The 20,454-nt window shown below is 37.7% G+C and overlaps 1 long non-coding RNA gene across 1 annotated transcript; it reads left to right on the top strand.

Moving 5' to 3' along the window:
- Positions 1–1,063: 1,063 nt before the first annotated feature.
- Positions 1,064–18,872, top strand: LOC108281032 (uncharacterized). The gene is made up of 3 exons (XR_001815878.3): positions 1,064–1,335; positions 3,384–3,420; positions 18,764–18,872. It is a non-coding gene; the product is annotated as an uncharacterized LOC108281032 (long non-coding RNA).
- The last annotated feature ends 1,582 nt before the right edge of the window (positions 18,873–20,454 follow it).

Below are 20,454 nucleotides of genomic sequence, written 5' to 3'. Positions count from 1 at the left end.
AGAGACCGATTACTACTGACTACTATTATTATTTAAAGTAGTATTGACAAAATAATATTTTTACAGCACAGCTAACTATAAACAATTAAATTCCTCCTGTGACAATTATTGAATAATACAACAGTCTTTTTTCTTCAAACCTTATGGTCTACAATACTTTTCCATATTAAAATGATAAAGAAATTGTAAAGTGCACCATGGAAATTAATTATTAATAAAAGATTTATAGTTGCATATACTGTATACATTTTGTGAAAGTGCATTCTCTAGAGTGTTAATTTTATAATGAATATATATATATATATATATATATATATATATATATATATATATATATATATAATTTATATATGTATTCTCTGTGTGAGTAACAGAGTTAGCTTTGTATAATATTTTATATATATATATATATATATATATATATATATATATATATATATATATATATATATATATAATATTATTATAACATAGATATTGTATAATCATTTTATTATGCACATGAGTCTAATCACTATAGAACTGCCTTAAAATGTAACTATCTTTGTGGGTTTTTTTTTTTTTAATCTAGAAAATGTAACATCTGTACCGCCGGGAAATTAATCATTTTTAAAGGACATTTCTATCAGTCAAGAAAAGATCCACTTTAGAAAATAAATTTCCCTAGCTCATTTTGGCCAGTCAACCATCAGAAAAGGTAAAATTTAAAGACATGGTTGAAGTCACACAAGGGAACACATACCATAAAAGCATAACATCAGGTATGGTATGGTTTTCATTTACCACTAGCCAGCTGTATCTGCTCTTCTTGACAAAATGCATTTATCTCCTTTCCATTTAGCTGTGAATACCATTCATTCTGCTGTTCCACAGTTTATTGGCGTCTAATGGCTTGTATTTTGGCTGCGCTTTTCTGTTTAGACATGGACTTGTCCACTGTGATGGTGATTGAGTATTTTTCGTGCCTTTGAGGTGCTAAGGAACAATTAAGCTGCACTCAGCAATGACCTCAGCAAAATCTGAACGGGTCTTGCAAAAACCCATGGATCTCATCAACCACATTCTGCCATTTTAGGTTAAAGGCTGCAACCAACTTCAGCCTTCTCAGTGGTTCATTCTTTTTCTCCTCTAGTCCTTGAATGGCTTTGGGAGTACACTCCTGTACTAGCACAAAGGAAACAATGCTTCCATCTGGGATTGGTCAGAGATGGCCCGAGCACTCTGAATCATCACTGATTGCACATGGCAGCCCCTGACCCTCGCTAAAGGCACGTCGCTGCCACGGAAGATTGACGATTATCGATGCAGAAACCCATTGCTAATTCAGCGTACAAGGTTAGTACGCGTTCTTCAATGGGGCAGGCAGATAGCTGGCTAACTGCTTTAACCTCATCACTGAGGAGCCATGTTATTGCTGATTTTCTTTAAAGGACAGAAATAATGAAGGACAAGCAGAGTTAGTCTGGTCCTGACTTTTCAGAGAAAATAAGTAGGGTAGAGAGAAAAATATCGTACCCATTCACACCCTCATAACTGACAATAAATTATATACTTTATAGCACATTCATAATATCACAGGTTATCTAAAGGGCTTGAGACTCTGCCTACTGACTTTGATTCACCTGATGAATCACCTGTTATGGAATTTCCACTCCATGTTACAAGGTGAAATAAACAGTGACAGAGAATTTACATTAGCAACACTGTGGAAAATTACACTGCGGAGAATAGCTTTGGCTGAATGATGGAGTAATAAAATCTGCTTTGTATACAGTGGATATCTCATCAAGGTACCTGCACTTCCTCACCTCTAGCCCTCTAAAAGCCATTTCATCCCCTGTCTAGAGCAGAGAACAGCCAAGTGCTAACAGTTTGCTTCTGTACTGAGAGATCCCTACTATATCACTGCCTACAAATCTGACGTGTTAAAAAGGTGCATGTGGTTCTCAAATGAATGATTTGATTATTTCACTCCAAGCAGTGTCCTTTTACAATAAACACCAATGTTTTTATGTGCTATTACACAGCAAAATTACTAGTGTTGAATTGACTCCTGCAGTGTTTATGCCTTAACTGGACTCTGTAGCTTTAAATTAAACTCTATAGCTGTTAATTGAACATTGGCATTTAGCTGTACATCTTAAAATGTACCATCAGTGTAATAATATTTTTTCCAGGAGTACTAAGCAAAATGGTTTCACGGCAGACGTCTCACAAACAGCTGCCAGGCATGGCAGACGTTCCAAGTGGAACTTATTGTCGTACATACCACTAATGTAATTCCTGTAATATAATTCCTATAAATGTGTACTCTTCCCTGGCCTAGATCCAGGCATACAAAAATGGGCAGGCTGTACAAGCAAAAGCGCCCTCATTTCTTAGCCGTTAGGAATCTGTATTGCCAAACAGACATTTAAATCCACTCCTCCTGTCATTTTAAGTGCTTCTGTGGCTTCATTTATTGCAGGCACTTGTAAACGTTCTCATAAAGAAAAAAAAAACCTTGGCGGACGTCTACTGAGGATGTTAAGTGTAGTTTGCTATTCATCACTGGTTGCGATGCGGCCCTGCAGATGTGCAAAGCAAAAAGCAGTGCCAGTTCATTTGAGAGAAATCATAGTCATGTAGCCAGAGAGAACGATCATCTCTCAGTAATTCAGTGACGCGATTTATTGCTAATAAGCTTATCCTAACCAGCTCCATGCTGAAGGGTTCGCTCAGCTAATCCCCTGGTTCTTGACTCCTATGACATGTTTGGAGCAAAAGAAGCCAGAAGTTGAGTGACTAAACCAAAAGGCCTGGTGTTAACAATTTAGCAGAAACAGACTGAAAGCTACTTAGACAAAACACCCAGCAGGATTACCCCAGAGACATAGCTGGGAAATGAATGTAACAAATTGCACAACATAGCCTTCAATAATGTAATTATAATATTTCCTCTTTAATTAATGGGGCAATGAAGTAGTGATTATGTAATAAGGAAAGGAACATGTTCTGCATCTGATAAGCCAATTCTCTAATAACTCCTTATATAAAAAATTTGGCGAATAAGTGAATGCTCTGTTTCCTCTCGGGCAGAAAAGTTTTACCTTTGTTTTACCATGTCGTGTTAGCATTCCCCGGGGGAAAAGATTTGTTAGGAATGGGATTTTTTTTTTTTAATCATTGAATTGACAGTAATTACTACATAGAGATGAATACTTAATGTCACAAGATTAGGTTTTAAAAGTAAAACACAGCCTTAACACACTTCACTTTTCTATAATCATCAGTTGCATATGAGTGCAATTCTTCATGGATGGGTTGTAAACAGCTTCTCAACACTGGATATGTCTTTGGATATTCAAATAAAATGAGATGGAGCTCTTTCTTTTTGCTTTCAGGTGGCCAGCACTAAGCATGAAGAAAATATTGGAAATGGTGAGTCTGTTCCTGTGGATTTTGACCTAAGAACCAACAACTAGAGCCATCACAAGCAGAACCCTGTATACTGTATAAGTGCAATGCGTCATACTTCTTAAATAAAAAGAAAAGAGGTGTAATAACCTGAGCAGGCAGTTTTCAGTTGCAGGCAGTTTTGGAAACAAATTGTATCTTCTTGCCTGTTTTTATGCCATGGCTTGTGAACTTGCTGCTGGGGTAACAAATTGCTGTATCATGTGTTACAATTACGTCTTCAGGCCGACCAGCTCATACATCTTTTCCAATGAAATGATTCGAAAGCTATGAATTATGGCCATATTTCAGTCTAAAAGAAACAAACCACTAATTGCAATGTGACCTCTCTGTAATTTCAAGAGAGAGAGACCAGAAAGCACTCCAGCATGGAGGAGGAGGAAGGAGGGGGAATCATTTACCCCTGCTCCTGCTTTATTTTGGTTTTGAATAACAGACACTACTAATTTGGTATAGGCTCAACCTTTGGCCCTCTACCTCGCCCCACATTGCAGCCTCAGGGGAACACTCCAATCAGCCTGCAGCCTCACCACACCCCCCACCCACTACCTCCACAATTCCTCTTTCCCTAACAGTGAACTGGAGACCAACCCCCCCACCCCCCCCTAAATGTTTCTGCTAATTCCCATTTCCTTTATAATCACAAACTTTCATGTGAGTGGCTGACTGAGTCTGTGTGTGGGGGTAGTGGTGGTGGTGATTACTCCAGGGTCTGAGGCATTAACCCCGCCAGGTGTCACTGGATGGGCTGTTTACTTCTGTGATTAATGAATGAACTAAAAGTCTTTTTACCCTCTCTACCCCCCACTTTTTACCCTCTACCTTGTTAAACAAGGAACGTGCCACTGAATCAATTGGGAGAGCTTGAACTAGCCTGCATCGTATCAGGGTTCTGAGGCCAAAGTGTCCGAGCGTGTTTTTTCTGTATTAATTTAGTGGTGCATTCGACAGTGGATATTATTTGACAGGATGTTACTGCATACCGAATATTTTCACAGAACAAGAGTTCATTTGAGCAGTGACACGGATTGGGGGCGGGGGCAACTTTAGTATTAATTCTTTGGATCAATTTCAGCTCAGACATTGGTGGATGTTTTTCGTATATTGCTCCTAAATCTTGGAATAGTGTTCCAGAGGAGATTAGCAACGCAGGTTCCATATGTTTTTAAATCCAGATCAAACACCAGATTACCCGTTCAAACTGGCTTCATTCATAATTCCTGCTATTAAACATACCACTCATGACTGTAATTAATTTAGTAAGTATTTATCTAATGTCTATAGAACTTTTAATAATTGTGGATTGTTTTATGAATATTCTGAAATATTAATTTTTGTACTAATATCCTTTACAAATGATCTTTGCTGTGATTCCTTGTTTTAGTTTTTAAAAAGTTTAAATATTTCTAAAAGTCTATCTATCCACTCACCGTCCACTTTAATATGAACACCTGTACACCTGCTCATTTATGCAATTATCCAATCAGCCAATCATGTGGCAGCAGCACAATGCATACAATCATGCAGATACAGGTCAAGAGCTTCAGTTAATGTTCACATCAAACATTAAAATGGGGGAAAAGGTGATCTCTGTGACTTTAACCATTGCATGGTTGTTGATGCCAGATGGGTTAGTTTGAGTATTTCAGAAACTACTGATCTCAGTCTCTAGAGTTTACACTGAATAGTGTGGAAAACAAACAAACAAAAAAAACATCCTAGGAGTGGGGGGTCTGCAGGCTGAAACAACTTGTTGATGAGACTGATCACAGGAGAATGACTAGACTGGACAGGAAGGCTATACTACTATAACTCAAATAATCAGTCTTTACAACTGTGGTGAGCAGAAAAGCATCTTGGAATGCACAACAATTTAAACCTTGATGTGGATGGGCTACAACAGCAGAAGACTACATCAGGTTCCACTCCTGTAATCAAGAACAAAGCATGAGGTCCCTTTCCAGAACCTTCAAACTGACTGTCGCTCGGTGGTGGAATGAACTTCCAACCTCAATCCAGACATCCATCACACATCACACATCTTCAAAAAATAGCTAAAGACCCGCCTCTTCTGTGAACACTTAACTAACGTCTCCCCTTAAAAAAATAAAGAAATAAAACACTGGTGCATACACCTCTACTCTGTGTGCTTTATAAATCTCAATAAGAATCTTGCATGCTAGCACTACTTGTATTCTTCTCTGCTTTGCTTGTATTTCCTCATTTGTAAGTCACTTTAGATAAAAGTGTCTGCTAAATGAATATATGTAAAATAAGAAGAATCTGGGGCTATCATGGGCATAGACTTATTGAAATCTTCCCATGATAGCCTCAGATTCCTGTTTTTGGCTTACAGGAGTTGCTTACAACGTGGTCTTCTGCTGTTATAGCACATCTAGCAGAAGGTTCGATGTTTTGTGCATGCTGAGATTTTTTTTTTTATCAACAAAGCGTTTCCACCCACAGAACTGTCACTCGCACGATGTTTTTTTTTTTTTTTTTTTTTCACCATTCTGCGTAAACACTAGAGACTGATGCGTGTGAAAATCCCAGGAGATCAGCAGTTTCTGAAATACTCAAACCAGCATCCATGCCACACTTTTCCCCATTCTGATGTTTGGTGTAAACAACAATACCTGAAGCTCTTGATGTGTATCTGTATGATTTTATGCACTGTGCTGCTGCCACATGATTGGCTGATTAAATAACTGCATGAAGGTGCAGGTGTACAGTTCCTAATAAAGTGGATGGTGAGTGTTTATATATATATATATATATATATATATATATATATATATATATATATATATATATATATATATATATATATAAAGTACACCCCATGGAAATTGTTGGATTTTTTTGACATATTTGGACAAGCAAACATTTGACCATCTTTGAAAAAGTGCCTGTTAATGAAATTTTTACTTGCACAAAACCACAAGGAAATTTTTTTTTTCCAGTCATTTATTCAACAGAAATATAAATAGATGTGATTTTCTTCTGTGGAAAAAGTGAGCACACCCTTGGCCTTGGAAGCTAGTATTGCCCCCTTTAGCGGAAATAACTTCTTGTAGGCATTTTGTGTAATTGTCCACTAGGCTTGCTGGAATTTCTGACCACTCTTCCATGTGATATTCTTTCAGTTGCGAGGTGTTTGAGGGTTTTCTTGCATGTACTGCTCGTTTCAAATCCCCCCACAACATCTCAATGGGATTCGAATCCGGGCTTTGACTCGGCCATTCCATAACCCTGCATTTCTTCTCTTTGAGCCGTTCCTTGGTGGATTTGCTCGTGTGCTTAGGATCATTATCCTGTTAGGACTACTTTCAGGTCAACTTCAACTTTTGCACAGATGGCCTCACATTATCTTCAAGCACTCATTGATATGATACAGCATTCATAGTTGAATCAATGAATGCAAGCTGTCCAGTCCCTGAGGCAGCAAAGCAACCCCAAACCATAGCATTTCCACCACCGTGCTTCCTAGTCAAACAACTCTATCTTTGATTCGTCTGTCTAGCACACATTATTCCAAAAGTCCTGGTCTTTGCCTATATGCTCATTGGAAAACTGTATTCTTGCTCTAATTTGCTCTAATCTTTTTAGGCAGCAAAAGCTTTTTCCTGGCACGTCTCCCATGCAGGTGAAATTTGTGCAATCTCTTTCTGATTGTAGAAGCGTGCACTTTGACACCAACAGTTGCAAGACTTACTATCACATCCTGTGATGAATTTGCAGGGATGGCCAGTCGTGGACGTTTGATATCTGCTGCATTTGTAGATTATATTCCTTACAGTGGAATGATGTATTTAAAATAATTTGGAGATCTTTTTAAATCCCTTGCCAGACTTATAGGCATCCACAAACTTTTTTTTATCTGAAGGCCTTACAGAACTCTTTAGATCTTGGCACGATGACACCACACACCTCAAGAGCAAAGGGAAAACCTTTCCCATGTGACTGATCTGTTTTTTGTTAATTTAAATTGTGAAAATTACTACAAAATGTCAGTTTTATGTGTCGTTTGATAAAGTGAACCACCTTCATTAATAGGCACTGTTTTAACGATGACGAAATGTTTGCTTGTCCAACTATGTCAAAAAAGCCAACAATTTCCATGGGGTGTACTTATTTTTTCACACGACTGTATATACATACACACATCCACAGTATATGTGACAACTGAAGTACCAAGAAGTAGATAGTGATACATTATATAAACTCACTTACATTTAGACTAAACTTCAGCATATTGTAAATACTGCTGCAGACAAGAGCATGCAATTAACTGAACATGACTATAATGACCTCCCTTGGTACCATAGTTCAAATAATATTTGTAGGCATTGGAAGGACACAGCAATTACTGATAGCTTACTGGATGTTCTTCCTGTCAAAATACAACTTAGGTACAGAATGTGATCTAAGAATTGGAAAATGTTTTCACACTCAGAGGTTTTGAATAAAAATATACATTCACAATGCTAACTTTATGCACCCCAACATGTATGATTTAGAACATTAATTTAATCTTGTTCCTCTTCAACTAGCAAGCTATCTACAAGTAAAGTGCAATACCAATTGTAATGAGCGATTTATAACTCACATAGATTACAAGCTTAAGTTGTCATCATCTCCGGTATAAAGGCGATTGTTAAGTGAAACGTAGACCTCACCTGCCACTCAAAGCAGCTTAACCATCACATTCAGCATCTGCGTTACAACATTATCTACAGAATGGCCACAGGGAAGGGTGAAAATAAGCTGTGTATCATCTCTGTGTTTGAGAGTGTTTGGAGAGAACGGTGAGGAAAGACTGTGTACACAGGTGATTGCTGAATCGCTGAGTCCTCTCCAAAAGAGATGCCAACAAAGGGTCATGTCACTCATCCGGCAAAAAAAACACAACTCAATGCACCCTCATATTCACCACTGAGCAGCAACACCCTGGCAAAACCTGTATATCTCACCTAATGGACGAGTGCTTGACTATTTTGACAGATTCTTCTCTTTAAATACGCCCTTCCTTCATATTAAAAGAGGCTTTCATGCCAAAAAGTAAATATACTCAGATGAGAATTGACACTGCGGTTTGAGGATGCCAATTTTTTTTTTTTTTTATAGTTGCAACACTGTGTCAGCACACTCACATAAAAACGTCTGTGATTAAAGAAACTGTTTACTGACAGAATATGAAGTGAAAATAAGAAGAGTAATAATAATAATAGCTACAACTCTTTCAGAAATTATACTAATTGCCTGACAAACCCACACATACTTTCGCTCTGAAGTCTTGGTGTCCTGCCGAGCCCCTATATATCTCTACGTTGAGAATGAGTGACTAAACAAACATGAAGTGCCTCTTCAGGGCTTTAAGGACCTCCTAGATTTGCTGATATGACAGATGAGCCCATGTGCTCCGAATCACACAGGGACGTATTTAACCCACTGTATGACACGTTATTACAAATGAATTGCACTGCATGTAAGGCTGTTGGTTTGGCTAAATTTCATTCCTCAGTGTGGAACACCACCTCTTTTGGTAGTCAAATATGAAGTAATAACAACATTTGAGTAACTTTCAAAACATTACATGATTTAGTGGTCATTAGGGTGAGATTTGTCAACCAAGATTTGTATCATAAAATGTTATTTCTCAAAAATAAAAAAAAAATTCAAAAAAAAGAAGTGAATTTAGAAACATTCAGCTGTATTACCAAATCATGGAATACATCATTATGAAAAGTACAGCAATTTCCTGCATGAAAGCCTGTCAAGTACATTCTTGCATCGTCCAGGTTAGGGAATAGACATGTTTTATAATGCTCTCTCCAGATGTGTTGCACTCTTCCAATTTTCCTGCAGAGTCAATACACACACATACCACCAAATGCGAGTACTGTCCAAGTAATCCTAGATTTCTGTTCAAAGATTTCTGTTGCCTGAATTTAAAAAAAAAAAAAAAGATTTACTCGGATGAAGTAATAATGGTTGCGTTTGGACAGTTTGAACTCGCTCCTACCCACAGAGTTTGAACTTGCAAATGCTTGTAACTATGTATTTAAACATAAATGTTTAGATGAAAGTAACTGCAGTACAAGTCAAGGCAGAGCTCTACCATTCCTACAAGGGTTTACACTCAAGCTCAAAGGACATACAATTACATCACTGCACAGAAAACCACAGGCCATTTAGGCACTTGCTGACAAACTGACTTGTAGCACCTATTATTTCGGAGCTCTTAATGGATCATGCTATAATTGTGCCAGTCAGTATTTCAACAGTCTTAATAAAATGTCGGGTTGGGGTTTTTTTTTTTCCCCTTCCAGACATTAACTTATATACTGGCTGTTTTGAGGGTTGTATGTCAAAACATACAGGGACTTTTTGTCAGCGGAATGGAGTGGGTTACAGGAGTGTGGACTATGTTATGACTTCCACAGGTGGCAATCCCTAGAAGAAGGGAGAAATCATGAACATTCACGATATGTGTCCCAGGGCCTGTCACCGAGGAATCTCCCTGTGGAATGACACTGTGAAAATGTGCTGGAGCAAAAAAAAAAAAAAAAAAAAAAAAAAAAAGGAAAAAAAAAAGATGGCACATGAACTTTTTTTCAGAACTTTAGTTCTTGTGACTAATGAATCGAACACAAATACTCCATTTATTTTGAGAATCATTGGCACAGAGACATCCACGTTCAAGGTAATTGCGATGGTCATGATTTGCTGTGGTGTGTCAGTTGGTGTGTTAACATGTTTATCTAACCTCTGAGAGAGGAAGGCAAGGCATAAACCAAATGGGGTTGTGACACACACTTGAAAGAATTGAAATAGTTAAAGGGGTTAAGGGTGAGGGAGCAAAGCATGAGTGGAGAGAATAGAAGAGTAAATGCCCTCCCGTGTCAAGTGTGTCATTCAGTTGGTCATGTTTGCAACGTACCACAACAGCACCGCAACATATCCTTGTCACACCTGTTGACTTCTCACAATCGGTTGCAATTTCTACATTTAACATCAGTACAAACGTTTGTTTATAAAAAGAACAACAACGGCATGCTTGTTTTAAAAAGAATAAAGCTCGCATTTGTTTAAAAAGAATAAAACTGGCCTGCTGTGACTTTTTCGACAGGATACAGCTCATTTGCTTTAAACATCCAGTGGAATATTCGAATGAACAGACAATGGAGAAATTTTCTTAATCTATGTATATTGTAAAATGTTGTAAATTTTTATGACGTTTGTAAATATTCATCTAAACCGTGTACTTAATGGGGTGTTTCATTTTTATGCACCTTGTTTTATATGAATGAAGACACTCGCAGAAAGGCCAGTAGTCGTTTAAGAGGACTGTCGGTGAACAAGCTCAAAACATGAGAGATCTTAGACAATAACTTGAGGAATGTATGTAAAATTTAGCACGGCTACATTATTTACACTCGATCGAACAATAGGAATTTTATGTTTTTTTGTTAGGATGAAATTAAAAATGTCTTATTGCTATTTTCTGTGTTAACACCGTGATAAAGAAGGCGAGTCAACATGACCTTGATGCATCTTCTTCAAGCATCTATAAAATGTGTGAATTTTCTTTGCAGTTTTGTTCTATTATATTATCTGTGAAATGCATTTCCTAGTCAGTATGTCTAATGAAGATCTCCTTGTTGCTTGATTTGCTCCTTGTTCAGTAATTTTTGTCATTTCCTGTGCACAGAAATGTGGAAGTGGTCATGCATTTCCGCACTGAGAGCCACAACGTCACTTTCCGTCTGCTTTTTTTTTTTTTTTTTTTTTTTGTTAAAATGCTTGATTTGCTACATTTTCTATTTCATTTATTGATGTTACACTCTTCAAGTTTCCTTCATTGCTCTGCTCTTGGAAATAGAAACATGCATACATTGCATTGCCATGCTAGTTAATCACAGTCATTATCGTGAAAACACATCTTTATCCTGTTTTTTTAGGACCGAGTATTAAAACTGCATGGGTTTGGAAAAATCTTTTTTTCTTGACTTTGATGAATGATGACAAATGTTTCACTGAAAGGTACGAAGGTTGATAAATGACAGCCAAAGAAATCCAACTGAAGTCAATGATGCAGAACAGAACTTGAATAGGTCTATAATAGTGTGAGGTGTGATGTATTCACCCATCTTAAGTAAACATTAACAGTGCGAACAACCAAGGGAAATGGGGGTATTTCTCTGAGTAGGCTTTAGCTCTGTATTTCAATAAGACTCTGAATTCATTTAATGTCACATTTTGTTTCTTTAAGCTGAAAGTCCATGGTGGTATTCCCCCATGATGGCCTGAGGCCCAAAAAAAGCCTTGCTCACACTTCGCTCACCAAAACGTCACGAGTGTATTTTCAGTGGTGTGAATGGACGTGTTTCATTCCTGTTTTAAAGTTTGAATGACGAACACAAAAAGGACCTGCTTGTCCATTTTTCCAGGACCTAAACAGCCCTGAAGGGCCCACCGTAATGAGATTCTATTTGACATGCATGCAACATTTGTGCAAGCTATTTGGCATATGTGAAGAGTACAGAAGGGAGGGAAAATGAGGGTAAAAGAGAGAGAGAGAGAGAGAGAGAGAGAGAGAGAGGCTGTCATGTGAACTCTCCTTCAAACCAAGGCTGTGCTGCTCTGCTGTAATAATAGAGAGGAAATTGAGCATTAAATACAAATCAGCGGTTATTAATTTCAGCCTGACAGAAGAAGGGCGCAGAGGTTGGGCCTTTCAGCGCTCGGCAGTGTGCATTCGCTGTTCCTTTACCCTCATGGCCCAGGGAGGGGGAGGAGGCTGGAGGAGGGGAAGATAACCAGGGAAAGCCCAACCACACTGAAGAACGAATGCCATGAGTCTTTTTGTAATGTGGAGATGCTATTTACAGACAGCCTCCCTTCTCTATACTTAAACCTCTTGATGCTGTTTATCGTTCGGCACTCAGATTAATTAAGTGGTGAGAAATTCCTCTGGTGTCTTTGTATTTCACACAGAAACGTGAAAAGTAACGTGAAAAGGAACCTCCATTAGTATACATCGGCTTATTTATAATAACATCACCTCTGTGGTTGCATTAGAAGGTTACCGTCTGTAATAACTGATCAGTGGGTCTGGTTTGCTTACTTCTGGGTGTCTCAGTGATTAGGGCTCTGTAGTACTGATTGCAAGGTTGTGAGTTTGAATCCCAGAACTGCCACGCTGGAACTGTTGGGCTCTTGAGCAAGGTCCTTAACCTTGAACTGCTCAGCATCAACTTTGCCAAATGAATAAATGGAAATATAGATGCAGAGCTTTATACCTACGAAATAAACTTTAGAGGAGCTTCAACATGGATTATCTTATTACACTGGGTGTTTGAATATTTCAATATTTCACAGTGAACCTTGTAGTGTGTGATTGCAAAACGATTGTTTTCGTTAATGTTTTCTGTGTCTCATTTTTCGTCTTAATGTATTCTCTAGTTTTTATAACTTTATAATTGCTATTTTAGTAAACAATATTTAAAATAAAATGTACTGAAATATTACAGCATCCAATGAATACTATAAGGCCAGTGATTAATCTTTCATCTGCTACGTCATTTTATGAAGTGACCGGGTCATCGGTGAAGCTTCTTCTCTCCTGCGCTGAAGAAAAATAAGAGGACGTTATTGATCTGGACCGTTGGTCGGGGGCCTTGAACTGTGTGTGTGTTTATAAGCTACAGGGGAAGTTGCGCTTGATCCTGGTGTTTTCCAAAGGTGCAAGCAGACACGGCCCACACCTGCAGAACGTCAGCCTGTTTAGATTTGGGGCTGAGAAGCTGATAGGGCCAGATGGACCCTAGCTCAGGACACAGCCGCAGACAATCCACAGCCAACACAGGCTGGAAAATGGATGGGTAAAAAGCTCATTTGTAACATCTGATGGTGAAAGCCCTGTTGAAAATAAGATTCAAGCATTAGTCGAGGAAATGGATGCAGATCACTTACGGAACCCATTCACTGTCTAGCAAAAAGATACTTGTCTGCTGTAAATATTATTTCTGGGGCTTTTTTCAGCTTGTCAAAACAAAGATCTGCAATTGCTATTAAGGTCCTTAATCTTTGGTAGACTGTCTTAAACACATCAACACATTCTTGACTCCTACTCTTGGCAAACATGTGATAAAATGCCTCTTCCATACCAGGTGTAGATTTAACAGCACATATTTTAGGATATTTTTTCTGTTAAATATTACTTAGTCCTGTGTTTCAAGTAAATTTTTTTTTCGTTTCTGACACATACTTATTAAAACACTCTCACCACTGCTACCTTATGAATCTTAAGGCTGTGGTTGGTACACTTCTTTTTCTAATGAGGTGACAAGTTTAGCTCACTGCCTTTCAGTTTGACGTTTTAGGCTCTATAGCACTTCCCATCACAAAATGTACCATTTCTCTTTAATCATTTAACTCTTGCAGATTTAAAACACATATCAGCATCTAGCATGCAGATGGAAACGGTTTGTTCCATTTAAAATGAGTTGCCATGTCAGGTTCAACCCGTGCTCACGGTGTGGCCCTGGGGAAAGAGGAGGCGAGGAGAGTGTGAATATGAAAGTCGAGGCTTTCCTTGTTTGTGACTATGCTGTGAAACTGTGCATGTCTCTTCTGCTGAGTGAAAGGTTAGGAGTGAAAGACCCCCATCTGGCACTCGTGCATTTGACTGGCACATAGTTAAACAATGATGTAGTTTGACAAATTTCAAGCAGGGCTTATGAAAAGCTAACATAAACACAATAGTGGCTCAGAGCAGTGCATCCACCTGTGTGCACGGCGACAAAGTGTGAGGTAAAGGCTGCAGCTAATGACGAAAGCCCTGGCTTCACTCTTGGATGAAGGTCTTTGTAATGTAAATTGCTGTCAGATAAAGGGCCTGTGTTTACATGTACCATTAATATTTTGATCAGCTTGTTTAAGAGAGTCAGCTCCTTAATGCACACGCTCTCGTGCTTCAGCGGCGATGCTTTGGCGTGTCCTGCTCTGTCGTCGAATGTGTTAACATGCCATAAATCTCTTGCCAACTTTTCTCAACCATTCCGGAGACATGCTTCTTCATGACACTTTTGGCAAATTCAATGTTATTTCTTTTAGCTTATTTTGGCACATTAATGCTCAATTAGTGATCCCCTGAATGAATGGTAATACCTGAATGAGGCACTATGGACTGGGTGGGATTTTAAAAATCCTTTTTAATGTTTTTTTTTTTTTTTTTTTTTTTTTTGCTGGCCAAGCAATAATTTTCCCTTTTCGTCTTGCATTTTAAAGGTGGTTTGATATTTTCCTTAGATTAAGCCTTTTTTTTCTTTCTTTCATTCATGGTTACTCCAAAAACATGGAACTCACTGTAGAGCTCAGTTTAATATCTAGTTGAATATGTAATCACATTAATTGAATGAGACTTCTTTTCTGGCAAGTATTGAGATGTTCACTGATTGGGGTCAGTTAAGTACCCCCTTAGCAGGCTCTGCTTAGCCAAAGACCTTCAGTGGGTGATGCAAAACATGTGCTTATGAGTGAAAACCAGTTCTTGCTGCATATGTGGTATCAGATAAACTCTCCATTGCACACAGTGATTGTCTCAATCACTCGGCCTGGTTTCGTGTGGCTGTAAGAAGTAATGTTTATCATGCTATTCAGTGTATATAGGTGTCTGAGTGAGAGTGTGCATGATATGATAATTTTTCAGTCTGTTCAAGATGATATTTTAGCTAATAATTGTGAAACCATATTTTAATGCTCAGGACATTTATTGAAACAGATATTAAAAGGAGAAATATCCGGCAAAATTACTGACTTTAGTCCAACATGATAAACGTGGTTAGATATAGAGTCCAGTTTCATGTGTTTTAAGGCCGCTTTATAAAGTGAATAAGAATAAGTACGTAAGTACATTCCTGCTGATCACAACTGTCGGTGGATTTTTTTTATTTTTTATCCCATGTCACTAGATCACTGCATTTGTAGTTAAGAACCTTATTTTCCCTGATGAGTCAAGTTCATTGAATTTGATGACGCAATTTCCCTGTTGTATTTGGTCCATATGTGGCACATCTGGATGCTAACTGAGAAGGTCTTTCTGCTGCCACAGAATACTTGCAGTTTTATTCCTGCAATTTTTGTGCATATTTTTTCTTTGTTACTATTACATGACTGAACTTCACTTGCAATGGTGTGATGTCAGACTTGGAGTATTTAACAAAACAACACTGATCAATCAGGCTCTAAAATAATGCAAAACACTGGTAATACCAGATGAGTTATAGAATAAAAATACATTTACTACTATTTTCCAGACCATTACAGTCTGAGCATTGACTACATAAAAATGTGCGGAAGTTTTGAAGTCATTCCAGGATGTGAGATTGCATCTCAGCAAACAAACAGTTCAGAGACAGAAACAATGGTGCATTATTTCACTGCTCAACCTCTAACGACTGGCATTCTGTTGAGTGAAGCCGCAGAGTCATAAGCTTGACCCACAGCATCATAATGATCCTGCTGTCTCAACAGCCTGCCACGATCCCATGTACTTTATTTAGAATATAGCCTGAAAAAACACTTTACTCTATTACTATTTCTTATTGCATAATGTTTATGTGGTTTTGAGAACCACTAAAGGCACTGGGCTAAAGTAGCGTGTTATGCGATCCAGGTCTTTAAAGCAGGCTAGACGAATAAAACAGGATTGGTGTTACTGAGGGTACAAACTGAAGAGAGTGAGAAGTGGTGGCATGGGGATGAGGAATTGCGCCACATCGCATGTTTCAGAGAGTTCTCACATAGCACTGCATTGTTTTGGTTTATACAGAGCTAATGGGTTTCTCTGCCGTTTACCCACACTAGTCTAGAATATAAAGCCTACTTATGGTCGTGGGAATTGTTTACCAAAAATGACCTATAATTGACCGTATAAACGTCCTGATAAATGACTTTGTTTATCCTGGAACTCTTATTTAGCTGACCACAAAGCATATAACAATTTGGTGGAGATGAAATCAAACCTAAAACTCTTTTAATTGAAATATATTTCATGTGTAATAATATAAAACTGTGTTGCAGTTGCAGAAAGCAACATCAACATTCAGGTTTTCTTTATAAGAACAAGCATAATTATGCATGTCTTCAGCATTGTTTGCACCACAGTGCTGGAAGGTATAGGCCAACGTGCTGATACAATGATAACGAACATGGATAAATCCACACAGTATGTACAGGTTGAGCTATGACTGCCAAAATAGCAATTTTTCAACAAAATGATTTCTCCAAACATGTTCTACGAAACATGAAAAAATATGCGGAAAAAATAAATCCTAGAATTCACTTGAAATATGTTGTCTGACAACAGTCACAGTCTTTCACCAGTAAGCAAAAGTGTTTCTGAACTTTATTCAACCCTTAGCAAAATTCTCTTTGAACCCCTGACCAAAAATGCTCCACTTTCAACCTCAATATTCAAATACCGCAATAACGAACTAACTAATTTCCTTGTAAAACAGTCCCTACTGTATATACAGTACATTTTATATTTTACACATTACATTTTCTCCATATAGTCATTTGTATTACACTTACACTTGCATCGTACCTTGCAACTATCATTTAGCTTCATTTAGATACAACCACACGACTTGCTCAGGTGAGTCTTCCTCAGCTTCTTTGTTTCCATGATCTAAACATATAGTGCTAACTATGCTCAGGGTACCTGCAGGTGTCAGCACTTCAAATGTAATGCTTTTTAATACCATATTCAAGACATTTCCAAAAAAAAAAATTAAGACTTGCACGTCACTTCAGTCATGCTACACGATACATCAGCTATAATGGATTGTGTTCATGCATATGCAGTACATCCATTTCTGGGTTTAAGTAAACTATAGCAGGGTAAACTTCTATAGAGGGGAGATGGAAGACCGTATGAAATATCCTTCTTACATTACCATTTGCTCCAACAGTGAAAGAAAAATAAAATCCAGTGTTTCCTTTCCATGACTTTCCAAGAGAGGAAGAAAAATATATAGAGAGATGGATTACGGCAGGGAGAAGAGAAAAAGATGTCAAATTTACCATCACTCCCTCAGCTGCTGTATTAAGAAACCCCCTCGCTGCAGTGTTTACGAGTGTTTTTTTGTAATTTAATGCCAGGGTAATGTAACAAGTAGTGTTTTAAATGTACAGAAATTTTTGTAAAGAAGAAAATATATGTATTAAAAAAACCTTTGCTATTTTGTAATATCACTATTGCACTGAATAATACTTAATAGTAATAATAATAATAATAATAATAATAATAATAATAATAATAATAATAATAATAATAATACATTTTTATTTGGGGTACAAATAGTAATATAACAATAGTAATATATTTCTGAATTAATTCACTTTTATGTGTTAGACCTGGGAGCTTTTATTTTGGCAGAAAACTGCAGGAAGGCCTAATGTTATTTGGCAACAGTTTTTAAAATTCACTTCTCTTTACACTCTAAAAAATGCTGGGTTATTTTTTCTACCCAAACGTTTTGTTGAGTCTTTTGTAACATTTAATTTGGTTATTTTCTCAGTCTCTACCCAGTTTTGGGGTATTTTTGTGTAACCCAACCGCTGGGTTAGTAGCTGGGTCATTTTCACTGAAGTTGAATCAATGCACCTCTCGCCCACTCCTCATTACTTTAGCATACAGCTCGCGGTAATGTTAGACATTCCCATTATCTTAGAGAGATAACGTAGCATTATAGCTATTCACCATGATGTAATACAGAGAGTGGGTTAACGTTAACTACACTTAGCAAGTGTTTTGGACACAGCAAGCTGTAGTAATTAGCATTAGGAGGATGGGTTAGAGACGTGTTTCTGAATGTATTGGGTGAATGTTAATGCTGGGTAACAGGTGCAGACAGTCAGTGGCTAACAGAACTTAGCTAGCTCAGTAATGTCGAGGCCAAAAGTTCTTCACAGGGTTAGCATGACAAAAATATTGGATCGGGTTACAGTAGGTTGTAATACTTTCCACTATCTCTGTAATGTTGGTTGACTTAATTAGGTTCTGCAAAAAGATTGGCGGTTTGGTGCTAAAGGCAGAAAATAAATATTAGCAAGTCAGCTAGATTTTCCTGGTGGGTCTACAGCGCCATTTTGTTCATTAGGAGAGCGGAGCTCACATTTCCAAAATTACACAGTTTGGGATTCTGTAACACAGTTTCTCAGTTAAAGCCCAAAAAGGCATTTGTCCATATTTTGTAGCTAACAACTAACCAACACTCTTTTTGTTCTTTTACAGCTTTTCAAATGGAAGGCAGTGGGACTCTTGTCTTCGCAGATGGCAGGAAGATTTTTAAGAAGATGCATCGACTCCAATTCTTACATCTGACAAATATTTAAATGATTTTAATAAATCTCACCTGAATTTCATGCAATTGTTCGTTTATTTTATGAGCATTTTAGTAGAATTGTAGCATACAAACAAATTACATTTTAGGATAATTGTAGAGGGGAAAATATCAACAACACACCTGTGTTAATTTTGTGTTATATTTTTTAGCACATCTTTGTGTGGAAATGTACGAACACACAGCATGTGTTAAATGTACTAACACATGGATTGTGTTAAAAGCAACACAAAATGTGTTGACCTTAACTAGACATGCGTGTGTGTTAAAAATAGCACACGATTGAGTGAAGCTTCATATCAATATATTTATCCATAAAACCATTACAGTACACTAGAAAAAGAAAACACTCCAGTGTACATGAACTTAAATGCCCAGCTATCTTTGTTAGCTTTGGCTAACTTGTTTGTAATGACCACTGGATCGTAAATTTTTTTTGATGTTTCAAATGTCTCCTTTGATCAAAATCTCATGTTTTCGTCTAAAATACATGGCTTATTTGAGTCATTTACTTCAAATTCTATACATAAACGCCACTGTAGCAGCTCTAGCAATACATTTCTGAACACCTTCTTGTGTATAAATAAAGGAGAAACCATGTTGACATATTTATTTATAATGTGGTGTATATTGGACATTTTCAAAGGGTAAAAATAACCCTGAAAATATTAACCCACTTATGAAATAAAATCAACCCAGCGTTTCTGTAAAAACGAAACTGTCCTTTGGGTTGAAAAACAACCCATTTGCTGGGTTAAAATTAACAACCTAACTTGATGGGTTAATTTAACCCAAGATGTGTTCTGTCCTATATTTACCCAGCCGTTGGGTTAAAAGTAACCTAATTTGGGTTATTTTTAACCCAGTGTTTTTTTATAGTGTACCAATCAGGTGAACTGCTGTAAACCTCTGCCCACAGAAATGTTTGAGTTCACGCTAACGTAAAACCCAATTGAATCTGGTGCGTTTACTGTGAACCGAGACGCTCTAAAACACTGATGAGCTGCACACACTCTGAGTGCAACACAAGAGTACCTGGATGAAACCCGCAAACATGCACACATGGTGGAGGTGGGAATTGAGCCCCCAACCCTGGAGGTGCGCGGCAAATGTGCTAGCCACTACGCCACCGTGCCCCTCCAATATTCCCATATAAACACATTTTATGTGTTTCAGTGTTGAGATTTCCCTTAATTTCCATTTAGACACAATTTTTTTCTGGCATTGCAGACACCCAACATTTTAAAGTCTGTTTAAAATGAATACAATAAGTCTTGTAGTGTCGGCACCACATGCACAACAAGTAGTAAGAACAATGATCAGCAAAGATCAGTGTGCGCACTAGATGAAACTCTATAGGGATGGAGGCGAGCATGATATGCATGTTCAGTAATTAGTGGGAAGAGAATTGTGATTTAGAAACCATTGAGAAGCGCGCACTTGGATGTGTGCACTCTTCAAGTTTAAAACTGGAGAAATGCTTCAACTAATGTTTTCAATCAGTGGTTTGAAAGAATGAGTTCAACAAGTCTGCCAAGCGTATCACAAATGTGCACATGAACAGCAAAAACAGTTTCTGTAC

This window comes from Ictalurus punctatus, chromosome 21 (genome assembly GCF_001660625.3).
Source record: "Ictalurus punctatus breed USDA103 chromosome 21, Coco_2.0, whole genome shotgun sequence".
NCBI lineage: Eukaryota > Metazoa > Chordata > Actinopteri > Siluriformes > Ictaluridae > Ictalurus > Ictalurus punctatus.
Note: the sequence above shows the minus strand (reverse complement) of the source record. Positions and strands in the feature narration are given on the sequence as shown.